Below are 18,453 nucleotides of genomic sequence, written 5' to 3'. Positions count from 1 at the left end.
CAAAGGAAATATCCTCCGATAACAAAGAGAAAGAAGCTTTCTGAGAAACTTCTTTGTGTTCTGTGAAATCATCTCACAGAGTTACAGCTTTCCCCTCAATAAGCCTTTCGCTAAGACAGTTCTTGTGGAATTGGCAAAGTGATATTTGGAAGCCCATAGAGGGCTATGGTGAAAAAGGAAATATCGTCAGATGAAATCTGGAAAGAAGCTTTCTGCGAAACTGCTTAGTGTTCGGTTAATTCATCTCACAGTGTTACATGTGTATTTCGAGGATCTCCTTGCTAGCCCTATTTCTGTGGAATCTGAGAACAGATATTTCGGATCCCTTTGAAGACTATAGGGCCAAAGGGAATATCCTCCGATAACAAAGAGAAAGAAGCTTTCTGAGAAACTTCTTTGTGTTCTGTGAAATCATCTCACAGAGTTACAGCTTTCCCCTCAAGAAGCCTTTCGCTAAGACAGTTCTTGTGGAATTGGCAAAGTGATATTTGGAAGCCCATAGATGGCTATGGTGAAAAAGGAAATATCGTCAGATGAAATCTGGAAAGAAGCTTTCCGAGAAACTGCTCAGTGTCTGTTAATTCATCTCACAGAGTTACATGTGTATTTCGAGGATCTCTTTGCTAGCCCTATTTCTGTGGAATCTGAGAACAGATATTTCGGATCCCTTTGAAGACTATAGGGCCAAAGGAAATATCCTCCGATAACAAAGAGAAAGAAGCTTTCTGAGAAACTTCTTTGTGTTCTGTGAAATCATCTCACAGAGTTACAGCTTTCCCCTCAAGAAGCCTTTCGCTGATACAGTTCTTGTGGAATTGGAAAAGTGATATTTGGAAACCCATAGAGGGCTATGGTGAAAAAGGAAATATCCTCAGATGAAATCTGGAAAGAAGCTTTCTGCGAAACTGCTTAGTGTTCTGTGAATTCATCTCACAGAGTTACATGTGTATTTCGGGGATGTCTTTGCTAGCCCTATTTCTGTGGAATCTGAGAGCAGATATTTCGGATCCCTTTGAAGACTATAGGGCCAAAGGAAATATCCTCCGATAACAAAGAGAAAGAAGCTTTCTGAGAAACTTCTTTGTGTTCTGTGAAATCATCTCACAGAGTTACAGCTTTCCCCTCAAGAAGCCTTTCGCTAAGACAGTTCTTGTGGAATAGGCAAAGTGATATTTGGAAGCCCATAGAGGGCTATGGTGAAAAAGGAAATATCCTCAGATGAAATCTGGAAAGAAGCTTTCTGAGAAACTGCTTAGTGTTCTGTGAATTCATCTCACAGAGTTACATGTGTATTTCGAGGATCTCTTTGCTAGCCCTATTTCTGTGGAATCTGAGAACAGATATTTCGGATCACTTTGAAGACTCTAGGGCCAAAGGAAATATCCTCGGATAACAAAGATAAAGAATTTTTCTGAGAAACTTCTTTGTGTTCTGTGAAATCATCTCACAGAGTTACAGCATTCCCCTCATGAAGCCTTTTGCTAAGACAGTTCTTGTGGAATTGGGAACGTGATATTTGGAAGCCCATAGAGGGCTATGGTGAAAAAGGAAATATCGTCAGATGAAATCTGGAAAGAAGCTTTCTGAGAAATTGCTTAGTGTTCTGTGAATTCATTTCACAGAGTTACATGTGTATTTCGAGGATCTCTTTCCTAGCCCTATTTCTGTGGAATCTGAGAACAGATATTTCGGATCCCTTTGAAGACTATAGGGCCAAAGGAAATATCCTCCGATAACAAAGAGAAAGAAGCTTCCTGAGAAACTTCTTTGTGTTCTGTGAAATCATCTCACAGAGTTACAGCTTTCCCCTCAAGAAGCCGTTCGCTAAGACAGTTCTTGTGGAAGTCGCAAAGTGATATATGGAAGCCCATAGAGGGCTATGTTGAAAAAGGAAATATCCTCAGATGAAATCTGGAAAGAAGCTTTCTGAGAAACTGCTTAGTGTTCTGTTAATTCATCTCACAGCGTTACATGTGTATTTCGGGGATCTCTTTGCTAGCTCTATTTCTGTGGAATCTGAGAACAGATATTTCGGAACACTTTGAAGACTATAGGGCCAAAGGAAATATCCTCCGATAACAAAGAGAAAGAAGCTTTCTGAGAAACTTCTTTGTGTTCTGTGAAATCATCTCAGAGAGTTACAGCTTCCCCTCAAGAAGCCTTTCCCTAAGACAGTTCTTGTGGAATTGGCAAAGTGATATTTGTAAGCCCATGGAGGGCTATGGTGAAAAAGGATATATCCTCAGATGAAATCTGGAAAGAAGTTTTCTGAGAAACTGCTTAGTGTTCTGTTAATTCATCTCACAGAGTTACATGTGTATTTCGAGGATCTCTTTGCTAGCCCTATTTCTGTGGAATCTGAGAACAGATATTTCGGATGCCTTTGAAGACTATAGGGCCAAAGGAAATATCTTCCGATAACAAACAGAAAGAAGCTTTCTGAGAAACTTCTTTGTGTTCTGTGAAATCATCTCACAGAGTTACAGCTTTCCCCTCAAGAAGCCTTTCGCTAAGACAGTTCTTGTGGAATTGGCAAAGGATATTTGGAAGCCTATAGAGGGCTATGGTGAAAAAGGAAATATCCTCAGATGAAATCTGGAAAGAAGCTTTCTGAGAAACTGCTTGGTGTTCTGTTAATTCATCCCTCAGCGGTACATGTGTATTTCGGGGATCTCTTTGCTAGCTCTATTTCTGTGGAATCTGAGAACAGATATTTCGGATCTCTTTGAAGACTATAGGGCCAAAGGAAATATCCTCCGATAACAAAGAGAAAGAAGCTTTCTGAGAAACTTCTTTGTGTTCTGTGAAATCATCTCAGAGAGTTACAGCTTTCCCCTCAAGAAGCCTTTCGCTAAGACAGTTCTTGTGGAATTGGCAAAGTGATATTTGTAAGCCCATGGAGGGCTATGGTGAAAAAGGATATATCCTCAGATGAAATCTGGAAAGAAGCTTTCTGAGAAACTGCTTAGTGTTCTGTTAATTCATCTCACAGAGTTACATGTGTATTTCGAGGATCTCTTTGCTAGCCCTATTTCTGTGGAATCTGAGAACAGATATTTCGGATCCCTTTGAAGACGATAGGGCCAAAGGAAATATCCTCCGATAACAAAGAGAAAGAAGCTTTCTGAGAAACTTCTTTGTGTTCTGTGAAATCATCTCACAGAGTTACAGCTTTCCCCTCAAGAAGCCTTTCGCTAAGACAGTTCTTGTGGAATAGGCAAAGGATATTTGGAAGCCCCTAGAGGGCTATGGTGAAAAAGGAAATATCCCCAGATGAAATCTGGAAAGAAGCTTTCTGAGAAACTGCTTAGTGTTCTGTGAATTCATCTCACAGAGTTACATGTGTATTTCGGGGATCTCTTTGCTAGCCCTATTTCTGTGGAATCTGAGAACAGATATTTCGGATCCCTTTGAAGACTATAGGGCCAAAGGAAATATCCTCCGATAACAAAGAGAAAGAAGCTTTCTGAGAAACTTCTTTGTGTTCTGTGAAATCATCTCACAGAGTTACAGCTATCCCCTCAAGAAGCCTTTCGCTAAGACAGTTCTTGTGGAATTGGCAAAGTGATATTCGGAAGCCCATAGAGGGCTATGGTGAAAAAGGAAATATCGTCAGATGAAATCTGGAAAGAAGCTTTCTGAGAAACTGCTTAGTGTTCTGTGAATTCATCTCACAGAGTTACATGTGTATTTCGAGGATCTCTTTGCTAGCCCTATTTCTGTGGAAACTGAGAAAAGATATTTCGGATCCCTTTGAAGACTATAGGGCCAAAGGAAATATCCTCCGATAACAAAGAGAAAGAAGCTTTCTGAGAAACTTCTTTGTGTTCTGTGAAATCATCTCACAGAGTTACAGCTTTCCCCGAAGAAGCCTTTCGCTAAGACAGTTCTTGTGGAATAGGCAAAGTGATATTTGGAAGCCCATAGAGGGCTATGGTGAAAAAGGAAATATCGTCAGATGAAATCTGGAAGGAAGCTTTCTGCGAAACTGCTTAGTGTTCTGTGAATTCATCTCACAGAGTTACATGTGTATTTCGAGGATCTCTTTGCTAGCCCTATTTCTGTGGAATCTGAGAACAGATATTTCGGATCCCTTTGAAGACTCTAGGGCCAAAGGAAATATCCTCGGATAACAAAGAGAAAGAAGCTTTCTGAGAAACTTCTTTGTGTTCTGTGAAATCATCTCACAGAGTTACAGCTTTCCCCTCAAGAAGCCTTTCGCTAAGACAGTTCTTGTGGAATTGGCAAAGTGATATTTGGAAGCCCATAGAGGGCTATGGTGAAAAAGGAAATATCCTCAGAAGAAATCTGGAAAGAAGCTTTCTGAGAAACTGCTTAGTGTTCTGTGAATTCATCTCACAGAGTTACATGTGTATTTCATGGATCTCTTTGCTAGCCCTATTTCTGTGGAATCTGAGAACAGATATTTCGGATACCTTTGACGACTATAGGGCCAAAGGAAATATCCTCCGATAACAAAGAGAAAGAAGCTTTCTGAGAAACTTCTTTGTGTTCTGTGAAATCATCTCACAGAGTTACAGCATTCCCCTCAAGAAGCCTTTCGCTAAGACAGTTCTTGTGGAATTGGAAAAGTGATATTTGGAAGCCCATAGAGGGCTATGGTGAAAAAGGAAATATCCTCAGATGAAATCTGGAAAGAAGCTTTCTGCGAAACTGCTTAGTGTTCTCTTAATTCATCTCACAGAGTTACATGTGTATTTCGGGGATCTCTTTGCTAGCTCTATTTCTGTGGAATCTGAGAACAGATATTTCGGATCACTTTGAAGACTATAGGGCCAAAGGAAATATCCTCCGATAACAAAGAGAAAGAAGCTTTCTGAGAAACTTCCTTGTGTTCTGTGAAATCATCTCACAGAGTTACAGCTTTCCCCTCAAGAAGCCTTTCGCTAAGACAGTTCTTGTGGAATTGGCAAAGTGATATTTGGAAGCCCATAGAAGGCTATGGGGAAAAAGGAAATATCCTCAGATGAAATCTGGAAAGAAGCTTTCTGAGAAACTGCTTAGTGTTCTGTTAATTCATCTCACAGAGTTACATGTGTATTTCCAGGATCTCTTTGCTAGCCCTATTTTTGTGGAATCTGAGAACAGATATTTCGGATCCCTTTGAAGAGTATAGGGCCAAAGGAAATATCCTCCGATAACAAAGAGAAAGAAGCTTTCTGAGAAACTTCTTTGTGTTCTGTGAAATCATCTCACAGAGTTACAGCTTTCCCCTCAAGAAGCCTTTCGCTAAGACAGTTCTTGTGGAATTGGCAAAGTGATATTTGGAAGCCCATAGAGGGCTATGGTGAAAAAGGAAATATCCTCAGATGAAAACCGGAAAGAAGCTTTCTGAGAAACTGCTTAGTGTTCTGTGAATTCATCTCACAGAGTTGCATGTGTATTTCGAGGATCTCTTTGATAGCCCTATTTCTGTGCAATCTGAAAACAGATATTTCGGATCCCTTTGAAGACTATAGGGCCAAAGGAAATATCCTCCGATAACAAAGAGAAAGAAGCTTTCTGAGAAACTTCTTTGTGTTCTGTGAAATCATCTCACAGAATTACAGCTTTCCCCTCAAGAAGCCATTCGCTAAGACAGTCCTTGTGGAATTGGCAAAGTGATATTTGGAAGCCCCTAGAGGGCTATGGTGAAAAAGGAAATATCGTCAGATGAAATCTGGAAAGAAGCTTTCTGCGAAACTGCTTAGTGTATGTTAATTCATCTCACAGAGTTACATGTGTATTTCGAGGATCTCTTGGCTAGCCCTATTTCTGTGGAATCTGAGAACAGATATTTCGGATCTCTTTGAAGACTATGGGGCCAAAGGAAATATCCTCCGATAACAAAGAGAAAGAAGCTTTCTGAGAAACTTCTTTATGTTCTGTGAAATCATCTCACAGAGTTACAGCTTTCCCCTCAAGAAGCCTTTCGCTAAGACAGTTCTTGTGGAATTGGCAAAGTGATATTTGGAAGCCCATAGAGGGCTATGGTGAAAAAGGAAATATCCTCAGATGAAATCTGGAAAGAAGCTTTCTGCGAAACTGCTTAGTGTTGTGTGAATTCATCTCACAGAGTTACATGTGTATTTCGGGGATCTCTTTGCTAGCCCTATTTCTGTGGAATCTGAGAACAGATATTTCGGATCTCTTTGAAGACTATAGGGCCAAAGGAAATATCCTCCGATAACAAAGAGAAAGAAGCTTTCTGAGAAACTTCTTTGTGTTCTGTGAAATCATCTCACAGAGTTACAGCTTTCCCCTCAAGAAGCCTTTCGCTAAGACAGTTCTTGTGGAATAGGCAAAGTGATATTTGGAAGCCCATAGAGGGCTATGGTGAAAAAGGAAATATCGTCAGATGAAATCTGGAAAGAAGCTTTCTGAGAAACTGCTTAGTGTTCTGTGAATTCATCTCACAGAGTTACATGTGTATTTCGAGGATCTCTTTGCTAGCCCTATTTCTGTGGAACCTGAAAACAGATATTTCGGATCCCTTTGAAGACTATAGGGCCAAAGGAAATATCCTCGGATAACAAAGAGAAAGAAACTTTCTGAGAAACTTCTTTGTGTTCTGTGAAATCATCTCACAGAGTTACAGCTTTCCCTACAAGAAGCCTTTCGCTAAGACAGTCCTTGTGGAATTGGCAAAGTGATATTTTGAAGCCCATAGAGGGCTATGGTGAAAAAGGAAATATCGTCCGATGAAATCTGGAAAGAAGCTTTCTGCGAAACTGCTTAGTGTTCTGTGCATTCATCTCACAGAGTTACATGTGTATTTCGAGGATCTCTTTGCTAGCTCTATTTCTGTGGAAACTGAGAACAGATATTTCGGATCCCTTTGAAAACTATAGGGCCAAAGGAAATATCCTCCGATAACAAAGAGAAAGAAGCTTTCTGAGAAACTTTTTTGTGTTCTGTGAAATCATCTCACAGAGTTACAGCTTTTCCCTCAAGAAGCCTTTCGCTAAGACAGTTCTTGTGGAATAGGCAAAGTGATATTTGGAAGACCATAGAGGGCTATGGTGAAAAAGGAAATATCGTCAGATGAAATCTGGAAAGAAGCTTTCTGAGAAACTGCTTAGTTTTCTGTGAATTCATCTCACAGAGTTACATGTGTATTTCGAGGATGTCTTTGCTAGCCCTATTTCTGTGGAACCTGAAAACAGATATTTCGGATCCCTTTGAAGACTATAGGGCCAAAGGAAATATCCTCCGATAACAAAGAGAAAGAAGCTTTCTGAGAAACTTCTTTGTGTTCTGTGAAATCATCTCACAGAGTTACAGCTTTCCCCTCAAGAAGCCTTTCGCTAAGACAGTTCTTGTGGAATTGGCAAAGTGATATTTGGAAACCCATAGAGGGCTATGGTGAAAAAGGAAATATCGTCAGATGAAATCTGTAAAGAAGCTTTCTGAGAAACTGCTTAGTGTTCTGTGAATTCATCTCACAGAGTTACATGTGTATTTCGGGGAAGTTTTTGCTAGCCCTATTTCTGTGGAATCTGAGAGCAGATATTTCGGATCCCTTTGAAGACTATAGGGACAAAGGAAATATCCTCCGATAACAAAGAGAAAGAAGCTTTCTGAGAAACTTCTTTGTGTTCTGTGAAATCATCTCACAGAGTTACAGCTTTCCCCTCAAGAAGCCTTTCGCTAAGACAGTTCTTGTGGAATAGGCAAAGTGATATTTGGAAGCCCATAGAGGGCTATGGTGAAAAAGGAAATATAGTCAGATGAAATCTGGAAGGAAGCTTTCTGAGAAACTGCTTAGTGTTCTGTGAATTCATCTCACAGAGTTACATGTGTATTTCGAGGATGTCTTTGCTAGCCCTATTTCTGTGGAACCTGAAAACAGATATTTCGGATCCCTTTGAAGACTATAGGGCCAAAGGAAATATCCTCCGATAACAAAGAGAAAGAAGCTTTCTGAGAAACTTCTTTGTGTTCTGTGAAATCATCTCACAGAGTTACAGCTTTCCCCACAAGAAGCCTTTCGCTAAGACAGTCCTTGTGGAATTGGCAAAGTGATATTTGGAAGCCCATAGAGGGCTATGGTGAAAAAGGAAATAAGTCCGATGAAATCTGGAAAGAAGCTTTCTGCGAAACTGCTTAGTGTTCTGTGAATTCATCTCACAGAGTTACATGTGTATTTCGAGGATCTCTTTGCTAGCCCTATTTCTGTGGAAACTGAGAACAGATATTTCGGATCCCTTTGAAGACTATAGGGCCAAAGGAAATATCCTCCGATAACAAAGAGAAAGAAGCTTTCTGAGTAACTTCTTTGTGTTCTGTGAAATCATCTCAGAGAGTTACAGCTTTCCCCTCAAGAAGCCTTTCGCTAAGACAGTTCTTGTCGAATTGGCGAAGTTATATTTGGAAGCACAAAGAGGACTATGGTGAAAAAGGAAATATCCTCCGATGAAATCTGGAAAGAAGCTTTCTGGGAAACTGCTTAGTGTTCTGTTAATTCATCTCACAGAGTTACATGTGTATTTCGAGGATCTCTTTGCTAGCCCTATTTCTGTGGAATCTGAAAACAGACATTTCGGATCACTTTGAAGACTATAGGTCCAAAGGAAATATCCTCGGATAACAAAGAGAAAGAAGCTTTCTGAGAAACTTCTTTGTGTTCTGTGAAATCATCTCACAGAGTTACAGCTTTCCCCTCAAGAAGCCTTTCGCTAAGACAGTTCTTGTGGAATTGGCAAAGTGATATTTGGAAGCCCATAGAGGGCTATGGTGAAAAAGGAAATATCCTCAGATGAAATCTGGAAAGAAGATTTCTGAGAAACTGCTTAGTGTTCTGTTAATTCATCTCACAGAGTTACATTTGTATTTCGAGGATCTCTTTGCTAGCCCTATTTCTGTGGAATCTGAAAACAGACATTTCGGATAACTTTGAAGACTATAGGTCCAAAGGAAATATCCTCGGATAACAAAGAGAAAGAAGCTTTCTGAGAAACTTCTTTGTGTTCTGTGAAATCATCTCACAGAGTTACAGCTTTCCCCTCAAGAAGCCTTTCGCTAAGACAGTTCTTGTGGAATTGGCAAAGTGATATTTGGAAGCCCATAGAGGCCTACGGTGAAAAAGGAAATATCCTCAGATGAAATCTGAAAAGAAGAAATCTGAGAAACTGCTTAGTGTTCTTTGAATTCATCTCACAGAGTTACATGTGTATTTGGAGGATCTCTTTGCTAGCCCCATTTCTGTGTTAATTGAGAACAGATATTTCGGATCCCTTTGAAGACTATAGGGCCAAAGGACACATCCTCCGGTAACAAAGAGAAAGAAGCTTTCTGAGAAACTTCTTTGTGTTCTGTGAAATCATCTCACAGAGTTGCAGCTTTCCCCTCAAGAAGCCTTTCGCTAAGACAGTTCTTGTGGATTTGGCAAAGTGATATTTGGAGGCCCATAGAGGGCTATAGTGAAAAAGGAAATATCGTCAGATGAAATCTGGAAAGAAGTTTTCTGAGAAACTACTCAGTGTTCTGTTAATTCATCTCACAGAGTTACATGTGTATTTCGAGGATCTCTTTGCTAGCCTTATTTCTGTGGAATCTGAGAACAGATATTTCGGATCCCTTTGAAGACTATAGGGCCAAAGGACATATCCACCGATAACAAAGAGAAAGAAGCTTTCTGAGAAACTTCTTTGTGTTCTGTGAAATCATCTCACAGAGTTACAGCTTTCCCCTCAAGAAGCCTTTCGCTAAGACAGTTCTTGTGGAATTGGCAAAGTTATATTTGGAAGCCCATAGAGGGCTATGGGGAAAAAGGAAATATCCTCAGATGAAATCTGGAAAGAAGCTTTCTGCGAAACTGCTTAGTGTTCTGTGAATTCATCTCACAGAGTTACATGTGTATTTCAAGGATCTCTTTGCTAGCCTTCTTTCTGTGGAATCTGGGAACAGATATTTCGGATCCCTTTGAAGACTATAGGGCCAAAGGAAATATCCTCCAATAACAAAGAGAAAGAAGCTTTCTGAGAATCTTCTTTGTGTTCTGTGAAATCATCTCACAGAGTTACAGCTTTCCCCACAAGAAGCCTTTCGCTAAGACAGTCCTTGTGGAATTGGCAAAGTGATATTTGGAAGCCCATAGAGGGCTATGGTGAAAAAGGAAATATCGTCCGATGAAATCTGGAAAGAAGCCTTCTGCGAAACTGCTTAGTGTTCTGTGAATTCATCTCACAGAGTTACATGTGTATTTCGAGGATCTCTTTGCTAGCCCTATTTCTGTGGAAACTGAGAACAGATATTTCGGATCCCTTTGAAGACTATAGGGCCAAAGGAAATATCCTCCGATAACAAAGAGAAAGAAGCTTTCTGAAAAACTTCTTTGTGTTCTGTGAAATCATCTCACAGAGTTACAGCTTTCCCCTCAAGAAGCCTTTCGCTAAGACAGTTCTTGTGGAATTGGCAAAGTGATATTTGGAAGCCCATAGAGGGCTATGGTGAAAAAGGAAATACCCTCCGTTGAAATCTGGAAAGAAGCTTTCTGAGAAACTGCTCAGTGTTCTGTTAATTTATCTCACAGAGTTACGTGGGTATTTCGAGGATCTCTTTGCTAGCCTTCTTTCTGTGCAATCTGAGAACAGATATTTCGGATCCCTTTGAATACTATAGGGCCAAAGAACATATCCTCCGATAACAAAGAGAAGGAAGCTTTCTTAGAAACTTCTTTGTGTTCTGTGAAATCATCTCACAGAGTTACAGCTTTCCCCTCAAGAAGCCTTTTGCTAAGACAGTTCTTGTGGAATTGGCAAAGTGATATTTGGAAGCCCTTAGAGGGCTATGGTGAAAAAGGAAATATCCTCAGATGAAATCTGGAAAGATGCTTTCTGAGAAACTGCTTAGTGTTCTGTGAATTCATCTCACAGAGTTACATGTGTATTTCGAGGACCTCCTTGCTAGCCCCATTTCTGTGGAAACTGAGAACAGATATTTCGGATCCCTTTGAAGACAATAGGGCCAAAGGAAATATCCTCCGATAACAAAGAGAACGAAGCTTTCTGAGAAACTTCTTTGTGTTCTGTGAAATCATCTCACAGAGTTGCAGCTTTCCTGTCAAGAAGCCTTTCGCTAAGACAGTTCTTGTGGATTTGGCAAAGTGATATTTGGAGGCCCATAGAGGGCTACAGTGAAAAAGGAAATATCCTCAGATGAAATCTGGAAAGAAGCTTTCTGAGAAACTGCTCAGTGTTCTGTTAATACATCTCACAGAGTTACATGTGTATTTCGAGGATCTCTTTGCTGGCCTATTTCTGTGGAATCTGAGAACAGATATTTCGGATCCCTTTGAAGACTATAGGGCCAAAGGACATATCCTCCGATAACAAAGAGAAAGAAGCTTTCTGAGAAACTTCTTAGTGTTCTGTGAAATCATCTCACAGAGTTACAGCTTTCCCCTCAAGAAGCCTTTCGCTAAGACAGTTCTTGTGGAATTGGCAAAGTGATATTTGGAAGCCCTTAGAGGGCTATGGTGAAAAAGGAAATATCCTCAGATGAAATCTGGAAAGAAGCTTTCTGAGAAACTACTCATGTTCTGTTAATTCATCTCACAGAGTTACATGTGTATTTCGAGGATCTCTTTGCTAGCCTTATTTCTGTGGAATCTGAGAACAGATATTTCGGATCCCTTTGAAGACTATAGGGCCGAAGGACATATCCTCCGATAACAAAGAGAAAGAAGCTTTCTGAGAAACTTCTTTGCGTTCTGTGAAATCATCTCACAGAGTTACAGCTTTCCCCTCAAGAAGCCTTTCGCTAAGACAGTTCTTGTGGAATTGGCAAAGTGATATTTGCAAGCCCATAGAGGGCTATGGTGAAAAAGGAAATATCGTCGGATGAAATCTGGAAAGAAGCTTTCTGAGAAACTACTCAGTGTTCTGTTAATTCATCTCACAGAGTTACATGTGTATTTCGAGGATCTATTTGCTAGCCTTAATTCTGTGGAATCTGAGAACAGATATTTCGGATCCCTTTGAAGACTATAGGGCCAAAGGACATATCCTCCGATAACAAAGAGGAAGAAGCTTTCTGAGACATTTCTTTGTGTTTTGTGAAATCATCTCACAGAGTTACAGCTTTCCCCTCAAGAAGCCTTTCGCTAAGACAGTTCTTGTGGAATTGGCAAACTTATATTTGGAAACCCATAGAGGGCTATGGGGAAAAAGGAAATATCGTTAGATGAAATCTGGAAAGAAGCTTTCTGAGAAACTACTCTATGTTCTGTTAATTCATCTCACAGAGTTACATGTGTATTTCGAGGATCTCTTTGCTAGTCTTATTTCTGTGGAATCTGAGAACAGATATTTCGGATCCCTTTGAAGACTATAGGGCCGAAGGACATATCCTCCGATAACAAAGAGAAAGAAGCTTTCTGAGAAACTTCTTTGTGTTCTGTGAAATCATCTCACAGAGTTACAGCTTTCCCCTCAAGAAGCCTTTCGCTAAGACAGTTCTTGTGGAATTGGCAAAGTGATATTTGGAAGCCCATAGAGGGCTATGGTGAAAAAGGAAATATCGTCAGATGAAATCTGGAAAGAAGCTTTCGGAGAAACTGCTTAGTGTTCTGTGAATTCATCTCACAGAGTTACATGTGTATTTCGAGGATCTCTTTGCTAGCCCTATTTCTGTGGAATCTGAGAACAGATATTTCGGATCCCTTTGAAGACTATAGGGCCGAAGGACATATCCTCCGATAACAAAGAGAAAGAAGCTTTCTGAGAAACTTCTTTGCGTTCTGTGAAATCATCTCACAGAGTTACAGCTTTCCCCTCAAGAAGCCTTTCGCTAAGACAGTTCTTGTGGAATTGGCAAAGTGATATTTGGAAGCCCATAGAGGGCTATGGTGAAAAAGGAAATATCCTCAGATGAAATCTGGAAAGAAGCTTTCTGAGAAACTGCTTAGTGTTCTGTGAATTCATCTCACAGAGTTACATGTGTATTTCGAGGATCTCTTTGCTAGCCCTATTTCTGTGGAATCTGAGAACAGATATTTCGGATCCCTTTGAAGACTATAGGGCCAAAGGAAATATCCTCTGATAACAAAGAGAAAGAAGCTTTCTGAGAAACTTCTTTGTGTTCTGTGAAATCATCTCACAGAGTTACAGCTTTCCCCACAAGAAGCCTTTCGCTAAGACAGTCCTTGTGGAATTGGCAAAGTGATATTTGGAAGCCCATAGAGGGCTATGGTGAAAAAGGAAATATCCTCAGATGAAATCTGGAAAGAAGCTTTCTGCGAAACTGCTTAGTGTTCTGTGAATTCATCTCACAGAGTTACATGTGTATTTCGAGGATCTGTTTGATAGCTCTATTTCTGTGGAATCTGAGAACTGATATTTCGGATCCCTTTGAAGACTATAGGGCCAAAGGACATATCCTCCGATAACAAAGAGAAAGAAGCTTTCTGAGAAACTTCTTTGTGTTCTGTGAAATCATCTCACAGAGTTACAGCTTTCCCCTCAGCAAGCCTTTCGCTAAGGCAGTTCTTGTGGAATTGGCAAAGTGATATTTGGAAGCCCATAGAAGGCTATGGTGAAAAAGGAAATATCATCAGATGAAATCTGGAAAGAAGCTTTCTGAGAAACTGCTTAGTGTTCTGTTAATTCATCTCACAGAGTTACATGTGTATTTCGAGGATCTCTTTACTAGCCCTATTTCTGTGCAATCTGAGAACAGATATTTTGGATCCCTTTGAAGACTATAGGGCCAAAGGAAATATCCTCCGATAACAAAGAGAAAGAAGCTTTCTGAGAAACTTCTTTGTGTTCTGTGAAATCATCTTACAGAGTTACAGCTTTCCCCTCAAGAAGCCCTTCGCTAAGACAGTTCTTGTGGAATTGGTAAAGTGATATTTGGAAGCCCATAGAGGGCTAGGGGAAAAAGGAAATATCCTCAGATGAAATCTGGAAAGAAGCTTTCTGAGAAACTGCTTAGTGTTTTGTTAATTCATCTCGCAGAGTTACATGTGTATTTCGAGGATCTCTTTGCTAGCCTACTTTCTGTGGAATCTGAGAACAGATATTTCGGATATCTTTGAAGACTATAGGGCCAAAGGAAATATCCTCGGATAACAAAGAGAAAGAAGCTTTCTGAGAAACTTCTTTGTGTTCTGTTAAATCATCTCACAGAGTTACAGCATTCCCCTCAAGAAGCCTTTCGCTAACACAGTTCTTGTGGAATTGGCAAAGTGATGTTTGGAAGCCCATAGAGGGCTATGGTGAAAAAGGTAATATCGTCAGATGAAATATGGAAAGAAGCTTTCTGAGAAACTGCTTAGTGTTCTGTTAATTCATCTCACAGAGTTACATGTGTATTTCGAGGATCTCTTTGCTAGCACTATTTCTGTGGCAACTGAGAAAAGATATTTCGGATCCCTTTGAAGACTATAGGGCCAAAGGAAATATCCTCAGATAACAAAGAGAAAGAAGCTTTCTGAGAAACTTCTTTGTGTTCTGTTATATCATCTCACAGAGTTACAGCATTCCCCTCAAGAAGCCTTTCGCTAAGACAGTTCTTGTGGAATTTGCAAAGTGATATTTGGAAGCCCATAGAAGGCTATGGTGAAAAAGGAAATATCGTCAGATGAAATCTGGAAAGAAGCTTTCTGAGAAACTGCTTAGTGTTCTGTTAATTCATCTCACAGAGTTACAGGTGTATTTCGAGGATCTCTTTGCTAGCCCTATTTCTGTGTAATCTGAGAACAGATATTTCGGATCCCTTTGAAGACTATAGGGCCAAAGGAAATATCCTCGGATAACAAAGAGAAAGAAGCTTTCTGAGAAACTTCTTTGTGTTTGTGAAATCATCTCACAGAGTTACAGCTTTCCCCTCAAGAAGCCTTTCGCTAAGACAATTCTTGTGGAATTGGCAAAGTGATATTTGGAAGCCAATAGATGGCTATGGTGAAAAAGGAAATATCGTCCGATGAAATCTGGAAAGAAGCTTTCTGAGAAACTGCTTAGTGTTCTGTTAATTCATCTCACAGAGTTACATGTGTATTTCGAGGATCTCTTTGCTAGCCCTATTTCTGTGAAATCTGAGAACAGATATTTCGGATCCCTTTGAAGACTATAGGGCCAAAGGAAATATCCTCGGATAACAAAGAGAAAGAAGTTTTCTGAGAAACTTCTTTGTGTTCTGTGAAATCATCTCACAGAGTTACAGCTTTCCCCTCAAGAAGCCTTTCGCTAAGACAGTTCTTGTGGAATTGGCAAAGTGATATTTGGAAGCCCATAGAGGGCTATGGTGAAAAAGGAAATATCCTCAGAAGAAATCTGGAAAGAAGCTTTCTGAGAAACTGCTTAGTGTTCTGTGAATTCATCTCACAGAGTTACATGTGTATTTCGAGGATCTCTTTTCTAACCCTATTTCTGTGGAATCTGAGAACAGATATTTCGGATCCCTTTGAAGACGATAGGGCCAAAGGAAATATCCTCCGATAACAAAGAGAAAGAAGCTTTCTGAGAAACTTCTTTGCGTTCTGTGAAATCATCTCACAGAGTTACAGCTTTCCCCTCAAGAAGCCTTTCGGTAAGACAGTTCTTGTGGAATTGGCAAAGTGATATTTGGAAGCCCATAGAGGGCTATGGTGAAAAAGGAAATATCCTCAGATGAAATCTGGAAAGAAGCTTTCTGAGAAACTGCTTAGTGTTCTGTGAATTCATCTCACAGAGTTACATGTGTATTTCGAGGATCTCTTTGCTAGCCCTATTTCTGTGGAATCTGAGAACAGATATTTCGGATCCCTTTGAAGACTATAGGGCCGAAGGACATATCCTCCGATAACAAAGAGAAAGAAGCTTTCTGAGAAACTTCTTTGCGTTCTGTGAAATCATCTCACAGAGTTACAGCTTTCCCCTCAAGAAGCCTTTCGGTAAGACAGTTCTTGTGGAATTGGCAAAGTGATATTTGGAAGCCCATAGAGGGCTATGGTGAAAAAGGAAATATCCTCAGATGAAATCTGGAAAGAAGCTTTCTGAGAAACTGCTTAGTGTTCTGTGAATTCATCTCACAGAGTTACATGTGTATTTCGAGGATCTCTTTGCTAGCCCTATTTCTGTGGAATCTGAGAACAGATATTTCGGATCCCTTTGAAGACTATAGGGCCAAAGGAAATATCCTCCGATAACAAAGAGAAAGAAGCTTTCTGAGAAACTTCTTTGTGTTCTGTGAAATCATCTCACAGAGTTACAGCTTTCCCCACAAGAAGCCTTTCGCTAAGACAGTTCTTGTGGAATTGGCAAAGTGATATTTGGAAGCCCATAGAGGGCTATGGTGAAAAAGGAAATATCCTCAGATGAAATCTGGAAAGAAGCTTTCTGCGAAACTGCTTAGTGTTCTGTGAATTCATCTCACAGAGTTACATGTGTATTTCGAGGATCTGTTTGATAGCTCTATTTCTGTGGAATCTGAGAACAGATATTTCGGATCACTTTGAAGACTATAGGGCCAAAGGACATATCCTCGGATAACAAAGAGAAAGAAGCTTTCTGAGAAACTTCTTTGTGTTCTGTGAAATCATCTCACAGAGTTACAGCTTTCTCCTCAAGAAGCCTTTCGGTAAGACAGTTCTTGTGGAATTGGCAAAGTGATATTTGGAAGCCCATAGATGGCTATGGGGAAAAAGGAAATATCCTCAGATGAAATCTGGAAAGAAGCTTTCTGAGAAACTGCTTAGTGTTCTGTTAATTCATCTCACAGAGTTACATGTGTATTTCCAGGATCTCTTTGCTAGCCCTATTTCTGTGGAAGCTGAGAACAGATATTTCGGATCCCTTTGAAGAGTATAGGGCCAAAGGAAATATCCTCCGATAACAAAGAGAAAGAAGCTTTCTGAGAAACTTCTTTGTGTTCTGTGAAATCATCTCACAGAGTTACAGCTTTCCCCTCAAGAAGCCTTTCGCTAAGACAGTTCTTGTGGAATTGGCAAAGTGATATTTGGAAGCCCATAGAGGGCTATGGTGAAAAAGGAAATATCGTCAGATGAAATCTGGAAAGAAGCTTTCTGAGAAACTGCTTAGTGTTCGGTTAATTCATCTCACAGTGTTACATGTGTATTTCGAGGATCTCTTTGCTAGCCCTATTTCTGTGGAATCAGAGAACAGATATTTCGGATCCCTTTGAAGACTATAGGGCCAAAGGGAATATCCTCCGATAACAAAGAGAAAGAAGCTTTCTGAGAAACTTCTTTGTGTTCTGTGAAATCATCTCACAGAGTTACAGCTTTCCCCTCAAGAAGCCTTTCGCTAAGACAGTTCTTGTGGAATTGGCAAAGTGATATTTGGAAGCCCATAGATGGCTATGGTGAAAAAGGAAATATCGTCAGATGAAATCTGGAAAGAAGCTTTCCGAGAAACTGCTTAGTGTCTGTTAATTCATCTCACAGAGTTACATGTGTATTTCGAGGGTCTCTTTGCTAGCCCTATTTCTGTGGAATCTGAGAACAGATATTTCGGATCCCTTTGAAGACTATAGGGCCAAAGGAAATACCCTCCGATAACAAAGAGAAAGAAGCTTTCTGAGAAACTTCTTTGTGTTCTGTGAAATCATCTCACAGAGTTACAGCTTTCCCCTCAAGAAGCCTTTCGCTGAGACAGTTCTTGTGGAATTGGAAAAGTGATATTTGGAAACCCATAGAGGGCTATGGTGAAAAAGGAAATATCCTCAGATGAAATCTGGAAAGAAGCTTTCTGCGAAACTGCTTAGTGTTCTGTTAATTCATCTCACAGAGTTACATGTGTATTTCGGGGATGTCTTTGCTAGCCCTATTTCTGTGGAATCTGAGAGCAGATATTTCGGATCCCTTTGAAGACTATAGGGCCAAAGGAAATATCCTCCGATAACAAAGAGAAAGAAGCTTTCTGAGAAACTTCTTTGTGTTCTGTGAAATCATCTCACAGAGTTACAGCTTTCCCCTCAAGAAGCCTTTCGCTAAGACAGTTCTTGTGGAATAGGCAAAGTGATATTTGGAAGCCCATAGAGGGCTATGGTGAAAAAGGAAATATCCTCAGATGAAATCTGGAAAGAAGCTTTCTGAGAAACTGCTTAGTGTTCTGTGAATTCATCTCACAGAGTTACATGTGTATTTCGAGGATCTCTTTGCTAGCCCTATTTCTGTGGAACCTGAAAACAGATATTTCGGATCCCTTTGAAGACTATAGGGCCAAAGGAAATATCCTCCGATAACAAAGAGAAAGAAGCTTTCTGAGAAACTTCTTTGTGTTCTGTGAAATCATCTCACAGAGTTACAGCTTTCCCCTCAAGAAGCCTTTCGCTAAGACAGTTCTTGTGGAATTGGCAAAGTGATATTTGGAAGCCCATAGAGGGCTATGGGGAAAAAGGAAATATCCTCAGATGAAATCTGGAAAGAAGCTTTCTGAGAAACTGCTTAGTGTTCTGTTAATTCATCTCACAGAGTTACATGTGTATTTCCAGGATCTCTTTGCTAGC

This window comes from Macaca nemestrina, chromosome 11 (assembly GCF_043159975.1).
Source record: "Macaca nemestrina isolate mMacNem1 chromosome 11, mMacNem.hap1, whole genome shotgun sequence".
In the NCBI taxonomy this organism is placed as follows: Eukaryota; Metazoa; Chordata; class Mammalia; order Primates; family Cercopithecidae; genus Macaca; species Macaca nemestrina.
Note: the sequence above shows the minus strand (reverse complement) of the source record.